The 25181-nt window shown below is 39.4% G+C and overlaps 1 protein-coding gene across 36 annotated transcripts in view; it reads right to left on the bottom strand.

Annotated features, from left to right (window-relative positions):
• INPP4B (inositol polyphosphate-4-phosphatase type II B) overlaps nucleotides 1-25181 on the bottom strand; it is a 906112-nt gene that overhangs the window by 406090 nt on the left and 474841 nt on the right. The window lies entirely within an intron of this gene.

The following is a 25181-nucleotide window of genomic DNA, read 5'->3' as shown; positions in this document are numbered from 1 at the left end:
GTGTTGGAAGGTGAGTTGCTAAGCGTGATGCCAGTGCCCTCACCAGAGGGTGGAACAAGTCAGGCTCCTCTGGTGGCTCACCGCAGGCTGGGACTGTGGAGCGGGTAACAGGGAGGTAGCCCTGGGTCCCAGGTTTGCTGATGAGGGCGTGTGGGGCTCTGAACACCCATCCCTTGCTGTTGTGCTCAGAACAAGAAAGGGGGAAGGATGATGTGTTTAAGCTAAGTTGTGCCACTGCCTTTATCTGCAGGGCTTCATCCACGGGGAAGAAGGTAATACGGCTTAGTCTAAGCTTGAAAAGCACAGGAAACTATAGATGTAATTGTCACCATTCAATTGCTAACAGATCATCTCTATAGAAGTAGAGCTTATATACAAAAAGCAGGATCTTTGCGATGGAACAGACCTGTTTGTAGTTTAGTCCCAAAAGCTTATGCTAGAAAAAAATTATTTCTTGCCAGATTCTGGGATTCTCTTATTTCTGGTTGGCTTTTTTTTTTTTTTTTTTTTTTTTTTTTTGCAGGGGTGGAGTAAGGGTGGGGGTGGGATTTTTCCCTTTATTTAAACCACATGTCACTTAGTGGTACAGCAGAGCTTAGAAAAGCAGTGTAGAAGAAATAATAGCTATAGTGTCTTTAACCCCCACAATTTTTTAGAGATGTTCTGCTAACTATTCACTCCTCAAAAGTGTACTTTGAATTTTCTGCTTTGCATAACTAACTAGAAGCTTAGAAATATTAAGCATTCACATTTCCTTTGCAAGAATTCTCTAGTGGCTTGTTTACACCATGCCCCACTGGCTCTTCATCTACTCCTGGCATCCTGACAGTGGCATCTCTCTTTGGAACATACACCTCCATGAATCTTTATTACTCACCCCATAGATTCTAGCTTTAAAAAATACGGATGGATGCAAGATTTGAATAATGTCAACATGGCACCGGAAGGAAAGCAAAGCTAGATTTAGATTTGACTGCTCTTTGGTGGTTCTGATCATTTCCTCTACATGTTTATAAATGTGTTTCATCATTTTCTTGAATTTCTACTCAGAGAAGAATTCTCTTGTGCGCATGCTCTTTTTCACACTCTCTCTTTACTGATATACAGAGAATTGACTTTGGAGTCCAAGAGTAGAGCTATTATGTTTCAAACACATGAAATTTGCCCACATTATTTTTGCAGGGGCAGCCACATAACACCTTTGTTACAAATAAGTCACTTATTTTTTGAGTTCTTATCAGATTTGAGTGTGGGCTGTGGTTAGTTCCCAGAAGTGAGCAGCTGTTTCCCATCTCATCACAGCAGCTCTAAGACTGTGTCACTGCCCATTAAGACAGAAAATCTCTATTAAATGGCAATATGCTGTCCAAGCCAATCTGCAGAACCCCCAATACTGTTGAAGGAAAAACGATAAAGATGACACTTTATCTTTCACTGTGTTCTATATCTAAAAGCAGGCATTGAAAACAATATCAGCAATAATACCAGAATACACTCATCTCTTTTTTTCACGAGAGCCCCCAGTATGTGCACAAGATAGATGTTGAGGAGCAAACTTGATATTAGAAAGGATTCTTGAGCTGCAGCCCCAATTTCCCTCCTTCAACTCACTCAATTGCCTGAGCTGTGTATTTCTCAGTAAAAGTGAGAAAGGAAGTAGATCACTTAAAGACTTTTTCTATGCAAAAATAATATTTAACATGAATATCAACTCTTAGCAGTACTTGGGATTTTACTATTATGCAAAATGATTTTTATTGACCTGCTCATATTTATTCCTTAAAAACTGTTACCAGTCCAATATTTCTTTGTAAATACAAAACTAGAACATGAGTCGATATATTTCATTAAGTGAAACCCATAAATATCACGGATCTAAATAGGCTGAAATCATCCCACTGGAGGGGTGATAAATGAGTGATTTTACTGCTTCATGGAAGTATTACTCATTTGATCACTGTAAAATCTAATCTGCATGGGAATTATTTCAATGCCAATAGAGAATCTTGAAAAATCTGTTTTCAGAAATCAAAGTATGTTACACCAGTCTTCCAGTCACAATTACTACTGCCTATTACTCAAAACTATTCCAGGAGTAGCCTCCATAGATGGCCTGCTTCATTTTTGTTAAGCATTTATTTATTTTATTTTTGAAAGCCAGAGTTGGGGGTCGGGGGGAGGAGAGAGGGAGAAAGGGAGAGAGAAAAAAAATGAATCTTCCATCTGCTGGTTTATTCCTCAAATGGCCAGAACAGCCAGGACTGGGCCATGCCAAATCCAGAAGTGGCATCCGGTCCCTCACATGGGTGGCAGGGCCCAGTTAGCTTGGGCCATCTTCTACTGCTTTCCCCAGTATATTACAGGGAGTTGGATTGGAAGTAGGGCAGCCAGGACATGAACTGGTGCCCATACGGGGTGCTGGTATCACAGACAGTGGCTTAATGCTGCCCCTAAGCCTGCCTCATTTTGTAAATACTAAGGCTGGGTGTTTGGCTCAGTAGTTAAGCAGCCAACTTGGGACAGCCTGCTCCAGGCCCCAGCATCTCCACTTCCGATCCAGCTTCCTGCTAACAGTCATCCTGGGAGGCAACAGGGATAACTTAAGTATTTGGGGCCCTCTCATCTACATGAAAGACCTGGACTGAGTTCCAGGCTCCTGGCTTTGGCCCTGTTCCTTTCTACCTATTGTGGGCATATGGGTAGAGAAACAATGGAAGGGTGATCTCTCTGCCTTCCAAATGAAAATTAAAAAAAAGAAATAAAAATAAAGAAAAAACTTATAAGGCTGAAAGGATATAATGTTTTAAGATCTTGCTTCTGTTTATTTGAAATTGTCACTGTTTGACTTAAATGGTTAGTAAAAAATTTTACCTCATAATTTATTTATGCCTTTTTAATAGCTTTCTTTTGTACTGAATTATTTCAAAGTATTCTCTCAATCACCAAGAAGCTTTTAAATAGATACAATGCTTATAAATTTGGATTCACATGTGTTTACCTCCACTAAATTAGCAATTTTTTTTACTAAAAATGGATAAAAACAGCAATAAAAGTATTTTTAAAAACAACTCTAATTTTACACTTATCCTCAGAAAAAAATGAAAAAAGTATGAGTGGTTATTTTTCTTGTCAACCTTGATACAGTCATTAGCAACACGAAGGTGGTGGTAAACAAGATGTCTTCAAACACTCTCACTTAGACATGTAGAACATCTAGGTGGTTCTCAATCCATTAGAAAGGAATCTTCAGAGTATAATGATAAAAAATATACAGAATTACTACACCTCAGGAGAGGGGCTTAGGTGGTGGAAAACCTGCGCTATGTCAAAAGAGAAGTTCTCTACGCAAATTCGTAGAGAAATGAAGACCCACTGTGGCCTGACTTTAGGATCTGTCCACGTGTCAATGGTCAACTCACCCTACAGGTTGATCAAAGCTTGCCTCCTGCATGCTCTATAGACTCTTCATAGGGAAAATAAAGATAAAAATCCATGCCCATTGAGACCGAAAATGGCCATGGTCAAAGCACAGGGAACATTCTAGATTAGAAAAGGGGCCTTCTACAAACAGGGCTTTAGGGGAATAACCATCTGGTTCCAGCCTCCCTCAGAAGCACTGTTTTCATCTTACCACCACTACTAAGAGCATCAGCCACTTCCCTGAGGATGTGTGCAAGGTTTTGCAGCCTAGAGTACAGTGTTTAATTCACTTCTCAAATTTTTAATGTCTGGTCAAGTTTCTCAAAAACGTCCCATATATATTCTTCCTCCTTGTACTCCAGAAAATTAGATTCCACTAATCAACTGATAAGCCAATTTTGGTTATATTTCCAGTCTAATAAATTAATGGACTCCATTATATGGTTTCACTGTTACCATTCTATATCAGTGATTACATTCAGAGTAAATCAATTTACATCATATACTGAAAGATATATGGAACACTTAAAAGCCTAATAGCACCTCTCCCTAATTACTTTGCTAGTATAATATGCTTGTCTATTTATAGCTTCCTCTGCTTTTCTGTTTTTTATTCCTCCTTCCCCACAGGAATTTTTAAAAGGCAGCAATTTTCTGAAGACTAGGATGGCAACCTCTAAGTTCAGACTCCCTGAGAAGATTCAGAAGATAACATGCCTAGTGACCAGTATATTGCAGTCTGTGATAATCCAACCATGTATAGAAAAACAGCAGAATGTACAGTGTTCCTGCCTCACACTAATATCCATGCAATGAGAATTGCATAAATAGTAAGAAATACCCTGTTCACTTTGCAAAAAAAAAAAAATCCTTTGAATGTTTATTTGAAAAGCAGAGAGAGAAGGTCTGCCATGCTCTCCTTCACTCTCTGCTGGCAACAGCTGGGACTGGACAAGGCAGAAGGCAACAGTCCGAGTCTGGAATTCAATCTAGGTGTCTCATGCAGGTGGTGGAAACTCAACTTTTTGAACCATCACCTGCTGCTTCCTGGGATCAATCCTAGTTTCTACTGGAGTCAGGAGCTGGATACGGAACCCCAGTACTCTGATATCAGAGGCAGGCATCCTAACGACTCAGCTAAATGCCTAATCCTTGCATTCACTTTTCAATATTTGCTCAAACGAGTGTGGCTCATCAACATGATGTGTTGATTTATGGTCATTAGTATATATCCCTCTGTGCTTACTCTGCATTCTCTGTGAAACATTCAGCAGTCTTTAATTTCTCAAGTGTGGCTTTTCGTCTTTGCTGTTCATTTTGGCTTATTTTCAATTGAGAAAGTCTGCTTTCTATAATTTTTCTCAATTGGCATCGTCCCTTCTCATTCTCTTCTCTATCAAATTTCTTCTCTATCCTACCTTTCGTTATAACTAAACAACAAACTCATAGAAGTCACTGCTCACATATGAGGGATCTTTAAAAAGTTCATGAAAATGTAAATTTTATATACATTATATATGCAATTATTACATATACATTATAGATATACAATATATAATGTATATATTAAAATCTATGAGAATTCAAATATTGGAAAAACTTTGAATAAAAATGAACTTCTTTTAAGGTTTTTTTTTTCCCACAAAGTCTTTGAAGTAGCCTCATAAGAGTATTTATAAAATCTGGAACTCCAAGTTCAAGAATACCTTGCTCTTAAAAAACCACAGCTTCTCTCTCAATTAACTAACCATTTTTAAAATCTTTATAGAAATAAAAGAAATATGTACTATTTCCCCCATAACTGTTATGTGGGAGATTTAATTAACCCATATGTCTCTAAAGAGTACACAAACCATACACACAGCCACCAACATAAGCGATATTTGTTGGAAAAAAAAAAAAACTGTATAAAAGTTTATGTGAAAAAAATCATAAGAAAATTTAGAAAATTTTCTTTTTTCCTTTTGTCTTTTAAGTCATGTGACTGAAAATTTAATGTTTCAAATTCAAAACAGGGCCTTTCTGACCAAGAACTATAGCACTCACATAACTTCTAACAATCACATTAATCTTAGGTTTCTAATGAGTGAGGGAAAGAAAAGCAGTTTTTAGGAAAGCAATGTTTAGGGTTGGCAGTAAATCAACTCAAGGTGTCAACACACACACTACAAAGAGACACACATTAAATGAAAGGACAAATAAGCCACCCTAAAGCAAGATTCCCTTAGGCATATTGAAATAATATCTTTTGCTCCTATCCTGCACCCAAAATGGTAACATATCTATTTTAAGTTTGTTTTCACTTAAGATAATGTATGAAACACGCAGAGAAAGTGGAATTGGGGGTTGGAAGCCTAACTTACTAAACACTTCCTAGGTGCCAGGCGGCACTGTGCGTAGACACTTTGCTTACGTTAGTTCACATTCAGAGCGATACACCTACCTTTGCCTTATAGTTTCATTCACTCCACATCCATACTTCTACTGACTTGCGAGTCAATATTTGTAGATTACGGAGCACGGTTTGAGGTTGGAGACTGCCTTTTTACTTCAGGGTTCAGAAGTTACTGTTTCTCAGTAACATTCTGCTAGGCCTGGTCCTCTGCATATTCAATGATGATTTAGGTCGTAAGAAGAATTTTAAAACTCTCAGCACTCTGATAATAGAATTCAAACAAACCCTGAGGAAAAGATGAGGCTTATGCCATAGGGAGGAAACAGATGACAGAGTTCTTGAAGAATATAGGTAATAATTTGCAAGGGGGAATGTAAGAGGTTTTGTTATAGAAATGCTGTTTTAAAAATCTTGCTGAATAGAGATTTGAACACTGCTGTTCCTAAATTTCATCACAATTGATTCACTTATAAATTAAACTGATTTCCTTGATGTAAGAGCTGGACTCAGAATGTTGGGCAACAGGGTATGAAATAAAATTTGTAAACTTTTCCTATAACAGAACCATATAAAAATATGCCACTTTATTTTATGTGGATCTTTGTGTGTATTAAATAAAAACATGTCAGCCTTTTAAAAGGAAAAATAAAAACGTGTAAGAAGATGAAATGTACTGCTGTAGTGGGAACAATATTGATACTGAAACAAACTTCCCATCCAGAAACTGTTCTCAATGTAAGTATCATGGAGGGATCTGGAGGAGGAGGGAGAGAAACGCGACCTCTGCCTGAACAAGGGTGCTCTCGGGAAATGGTCTTTGATTATCTGTGCTGAGGAGCCCAGAAGATGCCAGCTGTACAGCAGACAGCTTATTTGCATACGAAAAGGACACATTTTGTTCAAATCACTGTTGTCAGTACCAGAAGACTCCTATTCTTGAGTATGTCCCCTGCTCCCTCAGCTTCTCTCCCGTCAGTCCTCAGAAAAATCCTATTTTATCTTGTTTTCATGAATATTACCTCGTTGCTGAGACTCCCTCCTCAAGCAATTGAATTAAAAAAAAGTCTGTGCCCGCATCTCTGTTGATTTTGGTATCCCGCGCTATGAGCCGTAAACCCCAAACTGGCCTGGCATTACCCGATGATGCCTGCAGACTTGGCTGTTTTTGTGCATGCTCCAAATCCACACTCCCGTTTGAAACAACCAGTGCTTGCAGCTTTCTGCTGCTCTTTTCAGCGGGAACATATGTGCTGCTTAAGAAAGGATGAAAATGTTATTCCAAGAAGGGAAGCAGGTTGTTGAATACTAAAAGAAATACGGTGAGTCACTGACTGCAAATCTGTAGTGTTGGCACTGGAGTCTGAGGATCAAAGACAAGGAAGAAGAAAGACATCGTCAACCTTAATTAAGCCTTACAATGCCTCCTCCTGGAGCCAAGACCGCAAGGCTCTTCCTGGAGAAAGATAACTGACATGGGAGGAAATAGGAGTCCCATTCAGGACCCGCATAAGGTCTCCTGGTGGACCTATCCACACACATGGGTAATTGAGGAGGGGCGACTCCCCTGTTCTTCTGTGAGCCAACATGAGACCAGTGTGGCTGGTGCAGGATAGGAACTAGGAAAGCCAGGGCTTCAGTCACCAAAGGCCGTCGGTGGAGAGGAGTTTCCTCCAGGTTACAGGTCTCCGACGGAGGATGCAAATCATCTAGGAGGTATTTGGGAGTCTGAGCCTAGAATCTGCCTTGAGGGTTTGGCAGTCTCTGGATAAATCTGAGGTCCTTCTGCTGGGGCAGGAAGTAGCAAGCAGTCTGGGAAGCAGCTGTTCAACCGGGATTACAGTACATACCCTATGCTGACTCACAGACTGGGCCTCACCAAAACCTGAATCAGGCAGTGCTCAGCTGTGGTTTCCCAGCCCAAAACGTTTTAGATGAATTGCATTGTATACATTATACCCAGGGCTTGAATTTTAGGAGTAGTGCTTAAGGTAAGGAAGAAAAAAAATTAGTAAATTTTTTTCCTCTCAAAGCATTGGGCTTAGTAGTTATGCAAAAGTTAACAGTTTCATGAAATTGCTGTCACTCTAATGCCAAATATTTTACAATTGTGATTAAAATATTAAATCGAAGACATACAAAAAGATTAAGAAATAAAGGGAAAGGGAAGAATGGAGAAAAAACGATGATTTTAGGGGGATAATTAGCCTCTCATTTTATTGTCTCCATCTAGATCATTTGGGGGAGGACAAGTTTTGAAGAGTCTGAAGATGATAACTTCCCATTTTGTTAGGATCTTCAATCATATGTGCTATTTTGTAGGCAAAAGAAAATCTTAGTACTTTTCTGTTGAACAATGGGGCTCTGAGGGTGTCAATTTTTCTGTCATAAGATGGTTGACTCACAGGAAAAAAAAAAAAAAAACAAGGTTCAACCAGGTAAGCGAAAGCTAGAAATGACTAGTGATCTAGAATGTGAGACCGTGAACGAGGAGGAAGAGGAGGAGGAAGAGGAGGAGGAAGAGGAGGAGGGGGGGGAGAAGTCTTCAAGTGAGAAAGCAAATGTGAGCTTCTTTGAGGAAAGAAAGGGTTGAATTATTGAGAGGAAAATTCACCAGTTCAAGGTTTGATGGAAATAACCTATATCAGACACCCTAAAACCGAGAGGAGGGCTTCTGAGAGAAACAGCAATGGATGGAAACTAAGAGTATTTTTCCCACAATACTAGATACATACCTAAAGCTCAGCAGAGGGTCCTACTAACTGAATGTCAATGCTTCAAAGCCTTGGGTACACAAGAATTTACAGAACAAAGGAGAAGTAATTTACACTGCCAAAATTAAATTAAAAATAAGAAGGGCCAGTGCTTTGGCACAGTAGTTAGGGACAAGCAGCTGCCTGCAATGCCAACTCTGAGCTACTCCACTTTCTACCCAACTCCCTGATAATGCTTTCTGGGAAGCAGCGGCAGACGTCCCAAATTCCTGGACCCCTGCCCTCCATATGGAGACACGGATGAAGCTCCTGGCTCCTGGCTTTGGCCTGGCCCAGCCCTGGTTTTTGCGGTCATTTGGGGAGTGAACCATCAGATGGAAGAGTTTTTTTCTTCTCTCCCTCCCTCTATAACTCTTTCAAATAAATAAAGAAATCTTAAAAAAATCAAAAATAATAAACTTCTTGGCTCTCCCAGGATGCATGGTAGGTTAGGTAAGACAAGAATGTGAGGCACCTTTGGTTTGAAGGCCATTTTGGCATTCTCACTTGCTCTGTATTGTGAATAGCCAAAAGTTGAGGCCCGTACAGTCTAGTCCTGATTGTGTGGCTTTGGATTTGTTAAGTCTCAATATCCTCATCTGGAAATTAGGATAATAATTATTTGTATTCCCACTGAGTGCTTGTGAAGATTCAGTTAAGTACAATGTGTGCAGAAAAGATTCATTCAATTCCTAATAATGTATTAATATACTTCTCATTTTCACATATACTAGCTCAAATAGTCTGTGAAATAGAAATTAACCATCATTTATAGGTAAGGAATGAACATAGCAGGAGACAGTATGGAATTGACACAACCAAGTTGAACAACTTCATTAAGTGATCATTTATATTCCTCCCATCATTCTAAGTGCCTTAGGTATACTCTTTCATTTAATATGAAACATAACCCAGTAGCACTGAATTTTTTAGGCTTATGTAGGTAGCCAGGGGCAGTCAGAATCCAAAGGCTCTAAGGCAGGCAGCTGAGCCCATGCCTTCTTTCAGTCCAGGCAAAATGGATGTGCAGAACTTCTGACACCAGTTTATTATTTTAGCCATCTATTTTTCTGCTTGGTGTTATTTGTAAATTTCTGTACGAAATCACATGCTTGCTGATTCTGACAAGGTATAGGGATCTCAGTGTTACTTTGTGAAGAATTTTGTACATTAAATTTTAACATAGGTAATTCTTTTTTAATTTATTTGACAGGTAGAGATATAGATAGTGAGAGACAGACAGAAAGAAAGGTCTTCCTTCCATTGGTTCACCCCTCCAATGGCCGCTATGGCCAGAGCTACGCCGATCCGAAGCCAGGAGCCAGGTGCTTCCTCCTGGTCTCCCATGCAGGTACAGGGGCCCAAGTGCTTGGGCCATCCTCCACTGCACTCCTGGGCCACAGCAGAGAGCTGGACTGGAAGAGGAGCAACTGGGACCAGAACCCGGCGCCCATATGGGATGCCGGCGCTGCAGGCAGAGGATTACCCAAGTGAGCCACAGCACCGGCCCCTTAACACAGGTAATTCTATACATCAGATATACAGTCTAGTTACAGGAGTCAACTTATTCTGCTTAGCCTTTAACTGATCCTTCTGGTTAGGTCTCTCTAGAAGAGCCCCAAGGCTATTAAGACTCTCTCCCTCCTACATTTATTCTGTGAACAATGAAATATGAAGTTAAATAATTTTATTTATTTAAAATTATAGAATGAACTGCATGTTACCAAAAATTGTTTTAGAAAAAAATCTCAAAGTATTTTAAGAGCATATCTAGAGGCTGGCACAGTGACATAGTGAGTAAAGCCACTGCCTTCAGTGCTGGCATCCTATATAGGTGTTGGTTCGAGTCTCAGCTGCTCTACTTCAATCCAGCTCTCTGCTATGGCCTGGGAAAGCAGTAGAAGATGGCTCAAGTCCTTCGGTCCCTGAACTCATGTGGGACATCCAGAAGAGGCTCCTGGCTCCTGGCTTCACACGGGTGCAGCTCCAGCCATTGCGGCCATCTGGGGAGTGAACCAGGAGATGGAAGATATTTTTTTTCTCTCTTCTCTCTCTCCCTCTCCATCTCTCTCACCCTCTCTCTCTCTCCCTCCCTCTACCTCTCCATAACTCTACCTTTCAAATAAATTAACCTTTTTTTAAAAGAGCATATCTAAGTATGTATATTAATCTTATGAAGAAATACATGAAGATAAAGCAATGAGATTCATGCATCTCATTGTGAAATGAGATGAAATACTAAAATGTACCCTGCATGACTCTAGGTGACAGCTTCACAGTGGAAAAAAAAAAAAAAAGAAAGGGCATTTTCTACTTTACGGTCCTTACAGTCTAATGGGACAAAGAATTTAGTAAGAATTCTAACTAGGGCGCAAAAATTCAGTGTTGGGAGGTGGTGGATCAGGAGAAACTTCTCTGATGAGGTGACATCTGAGCTGTGATCAAGCTGAGAGAAGATAATAAATGCCACAATCAACTGTGTGGCCTTTTTGAGAAGCAGAAAGGAGACCAGAGTAGCTGATGCAGAGTGAGCTAGGTCAGCAAAAGGTAGGGTGAGAAAGGTCTGCTGTTTAGGACTCATGTAGGATGTGGTAAGATATTTCATTTAGTGCAGGTGAAGGGAGGACATTAGAGGGTTTTAACTAGGAGGGTAAAGAAACCACTTTACATTTTCAAAATTGTTTTGTCCGGTTCTTCAGTCGGGAAGGAACTATACAGTAACTAGATGTCTGAGGGACTCTCTCATCTAGCCCCAGTGAGAGACCCCTGTGGCTTGGAATCAAAGGACAGTAGAGGCCATGGAGAGAATTGGTCAAACTCAGAACATATTTTCAATACAGAAACTGTAGGGCTTGATGATATATATGATGTGAACTTGTGAAAAAAGAATCAAGAAGGAATTAGGGTATGGAAATGCAGATAGTAGTGTATTTTATGAGATGGGCATCATGGGGGAATAAAATGTTTTGAGGGACAATGGGGTTCAAAAAGTCAGCTTCTGCCTTCTTAAACTACTTCCCTGACAATATAGGGAGATAGTCAGTAACCAGTTGAAAATGGGACTAGCAAATGTGAAAATGTGAAGACAAGTGCTATAAATCTGCAAAACAAAGGCTGATCGCCAGGCCTTGAAATCGCTCAGTGAGATGTTCAAGTTTTGTATTGGGAGAAACCTGACATTCTGAATTTGAACACGGTTTGACATGGGAAAACCTTGTTTGTTCAAAGTGACATCTGCTGTCTTATCACTGTAGATAACAGCTGTGAACAATCTCTCTGTCCTTGGTATAGGCACCAGGGATGACAAGCACAGGACACCTGAAGGCTTTGGATTTTCTACCAGACCTCTGACTGCAAGCGATCATTTCTCCTGAGACTCTGTTCCTTCCACTGAAAAATCAGGGTAGCATCACCTTAGCCAATGCCAAATGTCAAAGCTCAAATAAGACACATCTGGGAAAAGAATGTTTTGTACACGAGATGTACGGGGAGTTTGCTTTTATCTTCCCTTCCACTCTGCTGGATCTCTTCTCTTTCCCACAGCTTGGTCCCCAGTTGGCCCAGGATTCACTTGTATGCCATCTGCCATCTGCTTAACAAAAAAGCTGACTGACAAATGTCAACCACACAGATAAAAGCATCGGGGATGTTTCTCCTTACATACTCTGTGGATTTCAGTTTTACACAAAGTTAAAGCACCCAGTGATTACAGCCCCAAGATAGTAGGAACGGCTACTGAAAGGTCAAGTTGCTGCACGGAACAGCACTCTGAGTATTAGAAAATGGGAGAAAGAAAGTAAATAAGGAAGGGAAATAAAATACATAGGGTATGTTGGTCATGAATGAAAGGCGCAAATAGAAAATGTAGGCAGTGAACATTTTGGGAAGAAAAAGAAACCTAAGAAATCATTTGCTTAACCCTTGTGGAGCAATCAATTTAAGCCTGCAGTTAAATTTGGTCAAGGACATTCCTAACTGAAAGCTTCTATAATATATTTCTCAGAAATAAATTAGACAAGAAGAGGAGATACATTTTATGGCAACACAGTTCAGTTAAATGATACAGTCATGGCAAAAGAAGTAAGAGGCAAGTTTGATTTTGCATGTATTTCTCATTTATTAACTGATGGCATGTATCTCAACATCTGCACAGGGTACCAACCTAGAATTTAGACCCATGTCAGCAAAAAGGTCCCAGTCCAATTGCAAAACACATGAAATCTTGGGCCGAAACCACCAACACACGACAGACCTGTTAAGAAGCTCTAGCAAGTCCATTTTCTCCTCTTTGAACTGCATCACTAATAATTTCAGCAGTACAAAAACACGATGGAGAGCTGGGGAAATTTTGTGTTGCTCATCTTTTCTCCATTCCTATATTTTTAATGGTTAACCACGAAGAGCAGAGCATGTGAAGTCAAAAATCTAGATTTTTACACAAACTTGCCAAGTGCTCTTAGGCAGGTGACAGAACTTGCCTGTGAAATACAAATAGTGAGAAGCATCTGTTTGGTCCATTGTTAGGAGCAGGGAGAAAATGAAAGATAGAAGGTGTTCAATAAGTGACAGCAATCATCACACAAAAAGGCAGTGCCATGGTAGTTTACTAACAAGGGTTAACTCACCACTTGGTGTATGTTTAAGTGAATTAGGTCTATGTACTCATTTAATTCTCACAAGAACCTTTAAAAGTAGATAATTATACCTTTTCCATTTTACAGATAGAAAACAATTTTTCTAAGTCTACTTGGGTCAGGTAATCACAAAGATAGGATTCAAATACTAGCAAGCTGGCTTCAGACCACCAATTGTTCATAGGTGAGCTATATTGCTACCTACTCAGGTTCAATTTCAGTCCAAAACGCAAATACATTTAATTGTCTATATTTTGGTGTTGCTGGTAAATGGTTGTTCTGACAAATAGCTCCTCAAATATATTGCCAGTTATCTGCTGTTGTCAAAATTGAGACAGAATAAAGAGGACTCTCTGAGGAGAATCTTGGGTATGCAAACTTCACACAAGTAGACAACCGCCGGGGCACAGCATACCTGCAAAAGCAGAATGGCCTAAGTCTCCTCCAAGTTCATCAAACCCAGCCCCACTGGCAGTAAGATTCTATTCTTCACAATATATAAACACAATTTTCTAAGAATAAGGCAATGTCTAAAGTCAGCTTTCATTTGCAATTTTAAAACAAGTTCCTAATATCCAGGCAATAGTTGTAAAATATTGCAAGAGGATTTCTAGAGCTTTAATTTACTTTCAAGTGGGATTATCAGTAATAAAGAAGGAAATATAAATGAGCATTCAATGTATCACCTTGGAAAATAAGCTCCCGGATTTCATGTCTCATGTACTTTTCTACTCCCTTTGTCTGCTCTCAAGCATTCCTTTTGAACCAAGTGAAATTCTGTTCATCTTTCAAGACCTGGTCCAAATGCCACTTTCTGCAATGCAATTTCTGATGCCATCATTACATTTAATCACTACTTGCTCAGCACTCCCACAGTTATTGTCTTATGTCTTTATTTTGCCCATATCACAACCCGCATAGCGTTATTATAGTTGTTTGTTCCCACCTCCTCTTGGAAATTCCTGTGAAGCATGGTAGGGGCAGGTTGATGTTAAGAACCAATGGTTAAAAGGATTAGCTTCAGATTCAAACAAATCAAACTTGGGAGCCCATAAGATCTTTGAAAAGTTGGCTTTTGGGAATCAGATTCTGCATTTGCGAGATAAAGATAATATGGGGTAATATGCTCTGGATTCCTACTACTGAGTTCAAATCTTGGGCTCATTAGTTTATTTGTACCTAAATTTCCTTATCTGTAAAACAAACATGGTAATAAAGCAATTATTCATAATGAAAATGTGAGAATTAAAATAATTAATCTATGTAAATTATTTAGAACATGGTAAACACATCAACACTGAATTAATGTTACCTGTTTTCAGTATTATAGAACTGTGATGAAGGATTAATGACATAATTTCTCAAAGAGCTAAGCACATACTATTTGCTAAAATACAATAGCTGTTCCTGTGATCTCCTAGTAATCTGCACAATGCCTGTCTTTAGAATAGTCCCAGAAAACAGTTGCTCAGTGGAACACAATGTTTTATATAGGATGGATTGTACTGTAAGGATCAAGAAAATGGCAATAGATTTATAATGAAGAAATAAAATACGGTAAATACAAGCTTTGTCTAATTCTTAGCAGTTGCTTCTCTTGTTGCTCTGAAACTCAACTTATATATCATGAAGCTTTATATCAATATAAAAATATATCTGTGCATAGTATCCCCTGCAACTTGCCTAGCATATTATTTTAAAATTGAAAGTACTATGGAAGAGGTACTAAAATCCTCAGTTCTCCCATTGGAGTTTTTATCAAGTCACAGCTTTATAATCATTTATACAACAGACTAGTAAAAGAGAAGGATGAATACAGAAGAGAATTGGTAAGTTGTGCCACCTAAGATTTTTTTTTATTTTAGAGAAACATATAAAACCATGCCTGATTTACTGTAATTCATAAAGTCTGAGTAGACCTGATGTTCAGGTTAATGAAGGTCCCTGCAAGCTATAACAACCATGTGTGCAGATGAGGCTGTTTTGCTTATGTGGCTTGTCATTTGGGCACATTTCTATACATTTTTCAAATATCAGGCCCAGGAAATTGATATGATTTTTTTTAAAAAAATATGGCCTTTTAGAAGTACAGTGGCTCTCTATATACATGTGAAATAAAAATCATTACACATATTTTAATATATGATCATCAAAATAAAGTATTTAGAACCAGCACTTTCTTGGACAAAAGTTTTAACAACCAAATAATCTCCTCTTATTCACAGCCACTGTAATATTTGAAATAACCAACTTAAGGACATCATGTCATTGTTCCAGGGTATAATGTTATAGTAACACTGAAGTTTAATCCATGAATTCTAGGTTAGCACGTATCATTTACTTGGTACAGGTAATATGGGGTTGCTTATCCATAGGACATTTTCTTTTGAATTCTCCACTTCCATAGGGAGAAAAACAGAGCTTCTCTGATTGGCTCACTTTTTAAAATTTAGTAACACCACTTATGGCAGAACTGATATAGCTTGCTGAGGGAGTGTGAAGTATTTCCGATAACACATGTGGAATCACTGATTTTCAAAAGACCAAGAAAAATAATTTGTGAGGACAACATTGTTTTCATTTCCTCTTCTGGTATAACAAGATGGCTGGTCTTCCTATCTGAGACTTTGTGTAACCATAAAGGAGTACTTATCTCTGTATGTGCTTTTGTTCTGGATCTGAAGACTTCACCTTGTTCCAGACAACAAGTATCTGCTTATACTGCTCTCTTCGTCTAGAATGGGACCTCTTTTCTCTACATGTCCCAATTCTGTTTTTCTTACTTCAACATTGGCATCAGTCTTCACTGATAAGCCTGATTTCACCCTCTCACCCCAGCTTTAACCTTCATATAATCCATTGATATTCATTCTTAGAGATCCTAATAAATAGCCTCACCCTTAAGGTATCTCTAATGAGTTCCAAAACCTTAGTTTGACCTTCCTAATTACACTCCAAGCTCACTGAAGGCAAAGAGAATTTTACTTCTTCAGATAGGCAGAGACACCCCTTTTTTGTTCAGTCTATTTATGAAAATTTAAAAATCACCTGAGCATGAAATTCATATGCGTACATTGCAAAGGCTTTGGAAGATATAGGAAATTATAACAAAGGAAATGAAGACTATACTGACTAGTGCTAACCACGATTGAAGACTCAGACCTACCTATTCTATAATCCTGTATTCTTGCACACTCAGGAAATAGTTACATGACAGTCAAATTGTGCATGCAGTTATCCTGTTTTTACTTAATTTTGCTTTCTAGAAAGTCTTTATTGTTGTTAGTATCCTAATTTTAAAAGTTTTCTATTTCCTTGTATGCTAAAATATCTTTTTCACAAGTGATTTTTAGTGAATGCCTCATATCCCATCTTAACCATACATATTTCACTCTAAAGCTTAAACAAGAACATATGCAGCTCAACTCTGAGTTGGCAACGAAGCTGAGTGGTCTACTTGCCTTCATTTTTCCTGAATTGGATCCATTAGGAGACAGTGAAGAAATGAAATGGTAAGGTTGGGCATTTGGCACGGTGGTTAAGTTCCACTTGGAATGCCCACATCCTACATCAGGACACTTGGATGGAGTCCCAGCTCCTTCCCTTCCAACGGAATTTCCTGGTAATGTGCACCCTGGCAGGCATCAGGTGATAGATATCATAAGAACTTGGGCACATGCCACCCATGTGAGACACCTGGACTGAGTTCCAGTCTCTTGGCTTTGGCCTGACCCAGCCCTGGCTGTGGGAGGTATATGAGGAACCAAATAGTGTATGGAAGACCTCTGTCAAGCAGTCTCTCTCTCTCTTTCAAATAAAATGAAAACAAATAAATAAAACATTTTTAGAAAAGTGAGATGATGAGACAAATGGGGCTAACTATGTCTGAATTTGTATGAATGATGCATGACCACATTCAAGAAGTAGTTATAATGGATGTATAGATTGTCTCATTTTTTTCTGTGGAAATTTTTCACTCTGTTAATTTAGAGGAGTTATTGAGGATTTATCAATTTTAGATAAAAACTGAATATAAAGACTATATTAAATAATTTGAATCTCAGATAACTTCCATTTTATGTACCAATAAAACCTACCAAGGAAGAGTCAGTATATGCTAAATTCAAGAGGAAATAAGTCTCCAAAAAAAATTACTCCACAAAGAAATACACTAACTCTGAAAAGATAACAAAACAGCTTCACAAAGGACAAAATCTCCAAAAATATGTGGGCTTTAAATCCACATTTCTCTCTCCCTTACTCACCCAGGGGCCCAGCAGCACCAATCCCCAGGGTTGATTCCACAGCTGGGGACCAGGTAATGGGAGATCAGAAGAGGCATGACCGTAAGAGCTCAGTGGCTCAGCATCTCCCCCATCTCAGGATACTGCCACTGGGATTGTGGCTTTCCAGCAGCTCAGCAAATGGTCCCTCACTATCCAGCCATTCTCATGCGTGTTTTAACCAGAAGATCAATTTGTAATTAGGTCTCATGCCAGATCAAGTCAATAATCTACGTTATCATCCTCTAATCCCAGTATAACCATTATATATTAAAAATATCTACTAAACTCTGTCCCCTCCTATTTGAAAAGTCACTTGGGCCCTAGGTTCAGTATGGACAATTATTAAGTCTGTGCCCGTATCCCACATATGCATCTTTGGATACCTGGATGCCTTCTTTGAAATCTGTAAAATAGTCTCTCTTCCCTCAGAAGTCAATTGCATCTTCCCAAAACATGCTCTATTCAGTTGTCCTGCTTTTGTCTGCATAGAATTTAACATTATTTGAAATGATGTTATGTGTATGTTTTCTCTACTTCACCCAACTTAACTTGGTCAATGAACTACTTATGTTCATTAGGGATTTTTAGGGATTTCACTCCAGCCTCCATGATCCCTTTCCTACCACAATCAACACCAAAGCTTTTTGACATGTACAAAATCCTTGTCATTCAGTATACCTCCTGTCAGCTCATTTAGTTTCCATTATGTATCAGTCACCAAAGTATAAATTATTTGTAAGAATATGACTTCACAGTGTTAAAGGCCATAAGAATCAAATGTAACCAAAAATGTCCCGTTTTCTCCCATGTATTTAATAGGTATGTATTGTTCTGGATTTGTGATGTAAGTGGTTTGTGTATAGAAATCTGGAAACTTGTTCTCATAAATATTCATTCTATTGACTTTGGAGATAATAAGTGGAGACACAGGGTGATCAACATAATGAGAATTTTCAGGAGGGATGAACGTAAAAAACAGTCCATATGAATTTCTTTTATACCCTTTTCAAGATCAATCTTCTCCATACATTTTTCACAAAGTTTTTTATTAAAAATATCTTTATTTACTTGAAAGGCACAGTCAGAGAGAGAGAGAGAGAGAGAGATTGATTGATTGATTGATTCTATATCCACTGGTTCACTCCCCAAATGGTCACAGTTGGCTGGAGCTGGGCTGATCCGAAGCCAGGAGCTAGGAGCTTCTTCTAGGTCTCCCACGTGGGTGCAGGGGTTCAAGTATGTTGGCCATGCTTGATAACTTCCCAGCACATCACAAAGGAGCTGGACTGGAACTAGAGCAGCCAGGACTGGAACTGGTGCCCATTTGGGATGGCAATGCCACAAGTGATGGCTTTATCCACTATGCCACAGAACTGGCCCCTTCCACAATGTTTTTAAGAATGAACTGTGGGCCGGCGCCGCAGCTCAATAGGCTAATCCTCTGCCTTGCAGTGCCGGCACACCAGATTCTAGTCCCGGTCGGGGCGCCGGATTCTGTCCCGGTTGCCCCTCTTCCAGGCCAGCTCTCTGCTGTGGCCAGGGAGTGCAGTGGAGGATGGCCCAAATGCTTGGGCCCTGCACCCTATGGGAGACCAGGAGAAGCACCTGACTCCTGCCTTCGGATCAGTGTGATGCGCCAGCCGCAGCACGCCGGCTGCGGTGGCCATTGGAGGGTGAACCAAAAGAAAAAGGAAGACGTTTCTCTCTGTCTCTCCCTCTCACTGTCTACTCTGCCTGTCAAAAAAAAAAAAAAAAAAAATGAACTGTACCCAAATTTTAAGAAATGATCCTTTTTATGTCAGTTTTATTGATATGAAAACAATTTTTATTAAACCTTAAACTCAAGAGTTCTTTCTTATTTTTAACTATTTAATTCTTTGTAAAAATAATACAAGTATCAAAACATTCAAAGAAACAAAGTAGACACCGAGTTGCAGCTGAAAAGGTAAATTATTTTAAATGCAATCAACAATTACAAATAGTCATATAGGTAAATTATATTAGCTACTCATTTTTTCAATATAGTCCTATATTTTGTGTTAACAAGAGATGTTTAGCCAACTGGTTTTCTCAACTGACTGAACAAACCCTACCTCACTTACTTGAATGAAGATTTAACAAAGAATTTTAGAAAGATACAATGATTTTTTAAGATTGATTTTTTTATTTATCTGAAAGGCAGAGTGAGAGAGAGGGACAGCGGGGAGGAAGGTAGAGAGGGAGGGAGGAAGGGAGAGAGTGAGTGATCATCCACCTACTGATTCACTCCCCAATGGCTGCAATGGCAAGGGCTGGGACAGGAGCCAGGCTGAAGCCAGGAGGCCAGAGTTTCTTCTGGATCTCCCCAATGGGTTTTTAGGAGCCTGAGCAACTGGACCATCTTCAGCTGCTTTCCCAGGTAGGGAGCTGGATTGGAAGTAGAGCAGCCAGGATCCCAACAGGCATCCATACAGGATGTTGGCATCCAAATGATGGCTTAACCTGCTATACCATGGCACCCCCAGTACAATGATTTTATAGAAGTACATAGACAAGGCAAAACAAACTCACCATGGAAAATAATGTATTCAAAGCAATATGACACCTAGCAAAAGGATTAGCATGGTTGCTTCCCCGTTTAAAAGGCAACACCATTAAAATTCTCAACTTACTTGAATACTTTGGTACCGAGAAGCAAATATTGAAATATAGCTGGATAATTAAGTGGAAAAACATCCTCTACCTTATTTTTTCTAGAATTTGTCATTTTTAGCTGTTGATGACATAAATATATGTACACTTAAACGATGATTAAAAAATATTTAAGCTATTATTCCCCCATTATTCAATATGAAGTGAACACAATTATTTATACTTTAAAAGCAAAACCGTTAGTGGGATTAAGAAAATTCAAAGACAAAAGTAATAAATATACAAGGGAACTTCAAAAAGTTTGTGGAAATGCACAATATCTTTTGATTTTTCTGTGAACTGTTTGAAATCCCCTAGTGTAGTAAAATCTGTAAGAGATTAGCTATGATGTTCTTCAGAGATTATTTTCTTAAAAAATTTCAAGAAATGGCATAGTGAAGGATCTTAAAGTGCTAATGAATACCATGGTTTAGAGAATGCGTCTTGGAGCATGACCACAGTTCCAAGGAGGGTGGGAGTGGAGGTAGACAGACCTTTGCCTAGCAGTTAGGATGCCTGCATACACCTTGGAGTGCTCTCTGACTCCAGCCTTCTACTAACGCACACGGAGAGCAGGAGGAGATGGTCCAGGCCATTGGGATACCCTGCCATCCCTGTGGGAGACAGATGGAGTTCCCAGTTCAAGGCTTCCACCTGACCCAGTCCTGCATGTTGTAGGCATTTGGGGAATCAACTTACTGCTGTGAACTCTCTCTGTCTCTCTCTTTATCTCTCCCTCCCCCCTTTCAAATACATTACAAAGAAATAAAATTCCCTGAAGACTCTAAATAAATTTATTTTTATAAACTTTTGCTCTCTTGCCATTTGAAAAAATAAAATCATCCATGATTAAGAATCCTGGTATAGGTTTTAAATCAATATAGAAAAAAATTAGGCCGGTGCCGCGGCTCACTAGGCTAATCCTCCACCTAGCGGCGCCGGCACATCGGGTTCTAGTCCCGGTTGCCCCTCTTCCAGGCCAGCTCTCTGCTGTGGCCTGGGAAGGCAGTGGAGGATGGCCCAAGTGCTTGGGCCCTGCACCCCATGGGAGACCAGGAGAAGCACCTGGCTCCTGCCTTCGGATCAGCGCGGTGCGCAGGCCACAGCGCTCCAGCCGTGGCGGCCATTAGAGGGTGAACCAACGACAAAAAAAGGAAGACCTTTCTCTCTCTTTCTCTCTCTCTCTCTCTCTCTCTCTCTCACTATCCACTCTGCCTGTCAAAAAAATTTTTTTGAATTTTTTCTTAACTGGAATAACATTATGATGAATAAATACTTGCAGCTGGTGACCTCTTAATTTTAGGATTCAAAACCAGATATACAAGTGATGACAGAATTGCTAATGAACTTGACTAGGCTTTCAACAACAAATAGACAGATTATTATAACTGAAACAGAAGACAGGTACTTGGCCCATGCACACTGGCTCCTGAGTGTCAGCCCCTGCGTCTGACTCACAGCCTCTGCCCAGGTTGTCCTGTCTCCTCCTTCAGGCTGCCCCTATTTCTATCACACAAACAAGAAGGCTTTATTTGGGCTTTGAAAGGCACCACCCATCACTTGAACAACTTTTTCAGTAATCTTGTCAAAAATTAAAAATTAAGTTTCCTTTAGAAAGGAACGATGGGTAGGTGAAGGAAGAAGAAGCAGGAGCATTGCTCAGGGGGGCAGCAGGTGCCTGGGCTTCCTTTGACCCCTCATTTCTCTCTCTGAAAACAAGTTCTTTCTGTATCTGGCACCATCTGAAAATTCTCTAGCAAAATTCGCACGGCTTTCTTGGTGTTACCTGAGAATTTCATTTCTGTGTATTTCTCAATACCTGGGGGATTTAGCAGGTTCTAGAATCCTTAATTTACAGTACCTTTTAGGTATAATATTAACTACAAACTCAAAACACTAATCATATACATTAATATCTCAAGTTATACTTCAAACCAGAGTATTTGAGAAAATAAATATACTGAAAAACAATGAATGAAAATGTATGTTCCTTTAATAATTGGGACTTTGGAGTAAGCATTTTGGCATAATGGGTTAAGCCATTGCCTGAGGCACTAGCATCACACATGGGTACAGGTTCTAGTCCCAGCTGCTGCACTTTTTTTTTTTTTTTTTTAATTTTTGACAGATAGAGTTAGACAGTGAGAGAGACAGAGAGAAAGGTCTTCCTTCCGTTGGTTCACCCCCCCAAATGGCCGTTATGGCCAGAGCTACGCCGATCCGAAGCCAGGAGCCAGGTGCCTCCTCCTGGTCTCCCCTGTGGGTGCAGGGGCCCAAGCACTTGGGCCATCCTCCACTGCCCTCCTGGGCCACAGCAGAGAGCTGAACTGGAAGCGGAGCAGCTGGGACTAGAACCCGGTGCCCATATGGGATGCCGGCGCCAGCTGCTCCACTTCTGATCCAGCTCCCTGATGATGTACATGGGAAAGCAGCCGAAGATGGCCCAGGAGCTTATGCCCCTGTATCCACGTGGGAGACCCAGAGTTGGCTTCTGGCTCCTGGCTTTGCAGCCATCTAGGTAGTGAACCAGTGGATGGAATCTCTCTCTGTCTTCCCCGTCCTCCTATAACTCTGCCTTTCAAATAAATAAATCTTAAAATAAAAATAACAATTGGGACTTCAAAGCGGTAAAAACCACTACAACAGCATATGTACATATTTTAATTTGCCTCCAAAAACTTGAAAAACTGTTTATAAATATATACAGATGTGGATAGTGAAATGCATCTGGTCTCTGCACATGAAATTGAATATGTACATGTATGTGTTGATCTGTAAAATTTAATTTAAAAGAGTACTTTTTAAAAGTTTTCCAGAACCATGAGAGGCAAAACTTCTCTAAAAATTGATATGAGTCATATTAAATTAAATATCCTTGTGCAGTCATTTTCCTAGTGGCATTTTTCTGTTGTCATACATTTGATTCAAATACAAAGTGACTTCTGCTCACCGGTAAAGTAGCAGATCAGTCTCAAAGTGCATATTTTGAATTCATCCCTTAACAAAATTACTAATTTTGACATATGATAGATCTTTAGAGTGGCTTAACTAAGTCAAAGCTGGGATTTAATGTTAAGATTCCAAAAGCCAAGGGTCTCTCTAGAAAATCAGTATGGGAGAATAAGGAGTATTTTTGAATAATAAACTGGGGTAAGAATCTTGTAATGACATAAAGGAACACAAGGAGAAATTCTACATGTAGCTAGTTTACAGCCCAAGGAGTAAAAAATTAGATTTCTAGAAGTCTTGATTAGCAACAAAATGCAGTCACTGTGTTAGAAATGAGTGTAGGGCATGTGATCTACAGTCAGAAGACCTCAGTGATATGCAAAATGCTGTCACCACAATGAATAGATAGATAGATAGATAGATAGATAGGGGCTGGCACTAGTAGGTTAATCCTCTGCCTGTGGCGCCGGAATCCCATATGGGCGCTGGTTCTAGTCCTGGCTGCTCCTCTTCCAATCCAGTTCTCTACTGTGGCCTAGGAAAGCAGTAGAAGATGGCCCAAGTCCTTGGGCCCCTGAACCCGTGTGGGAGACCAGGAAGAAGCACCTGGCTCCTGGTTTCGGATAGGCACAGCTCTGGCCATTGCAGCCATCTGGGGAGTGAACCAACAGACGGAAAACCTTTCTCTCTGTCTCTACCTATCACTGTCTATAACTCTACCTCTCAAATAAATAAAATCTTAAAAAAAAAAAATGAAATCCTGTCCTTTGAGAAAAAATGAATACAACTGGAAACCATTATACTAGTCCAAAAAGACAAATATCATACATTCTCTTTGATCTATGGTAACTAATAGAGTACCTAAAAAATATTCTATAGAAGTGAAATTGACACTTTGAGATGTGATGATTTTGAACAGCCATTGTCTTCACTGTTGATGAACAGCTTTTTTTTTTTTTTTTCCCACACTATTTGTTGAACTCTTTAGTGTAGGGTTAATCTTATGAGTACAATGTTAACTGAAAATAGATCTTTGTAAAAAATAATCAGGATAGGAGGAGGAGGAGGAAGAAGGGTGGGAGTGCTGGCGGGAGGGAGGGTAAGGTGGGAAGAATCACTAAGTTCCTAAATCTGTATATACGAAACACATGAAGCTTGTATACCTTAAATAAAATTAATAAAAAAGAAATCCATGTATAGCTTTTTCATTCATAATACATGTTTTTCAGGAACTTTTTGAAGACTCTGTATCCACAATTTACTAAGATCATTGCTCCTTGTTTCAGTGCTATTCCATTGTTAAAGTTGATGTAAGCAAAAAACTATGGATAATTTGGTTAATGGTTGTGAAGTACCTATTTATAAGAACAGCTACTTAGGGGCGGGCACTGTGGTGTAGTAGGCTAAGTCTCTGCATATGGCTCTGGCATCCCATATGGGCGCTGGTTCATGATCCAGCTGCTCCTTTTCCAATCAAGCTCTCTGCTTATGGCCTGGGAAAGCAGCAGATGATGGACCAAGTGCCCCTGAACCTGCATAGATGACCTGGAAGAAGTTCCTGGGTCAGATTGGCCCAGCTCCAGCCGTTGGGGCTATTTGGGCAACAAACCAGTGGATGAAAGAACTTTCTCTTTCTCTCTCTCTCTCTCTCTGAAACTCTCTCAAGTAAATAAATAAATAAATCTTTAAAAAATTGCCACTTAAAAAAAAAGCTACAAAGAGAATTCTCCTAACCCTCAAACTACACGCGTCTTCAAAAAGTTCATGGAAAAAATGATGTATATTATGAAAAAACTATGCCTGGATTTCTAAATTCTTTTGCATTAAAGATTAAATTTTCATTTCATTTTCCCATAAAATTTTTGAGGCACCCCTGTTTAAAAAAAAAAAAAAACTATCACCACTGAACCATCCAACCTTGGGTAGCAAATGGATCTGTACAGGGGTTCAAATTCTTACGGATTTTGGAAAATAAAACTTTCTTTATAGTATCAATTCATAAATAGAATAGTTTTCACAAAAGTCTGTAAATATATAATGATATATACTTAGAACTTGCCAACTGCTGTACAAATTC

Source organism: Oryctolagus cuniculus, chromosome 8, assembly GCF_964237555.1.
Source record: "Oryctolagus cuniculus chromosome 8, mOryCun1.1, whole genome shotgun sequence".
NCBI classification, from domain to species: Eukaryota; Metazoa; Chordata; class Mammalia; order Lagomorpha; family Leporidae; genus Oryctolagus; species Oryctolagus cuniculus.
The sequence above is the reverse complement of the archived record's forward strand: the minus strand, read 5'-3'. Positions and strand labels throughout refer to the sequence as shown.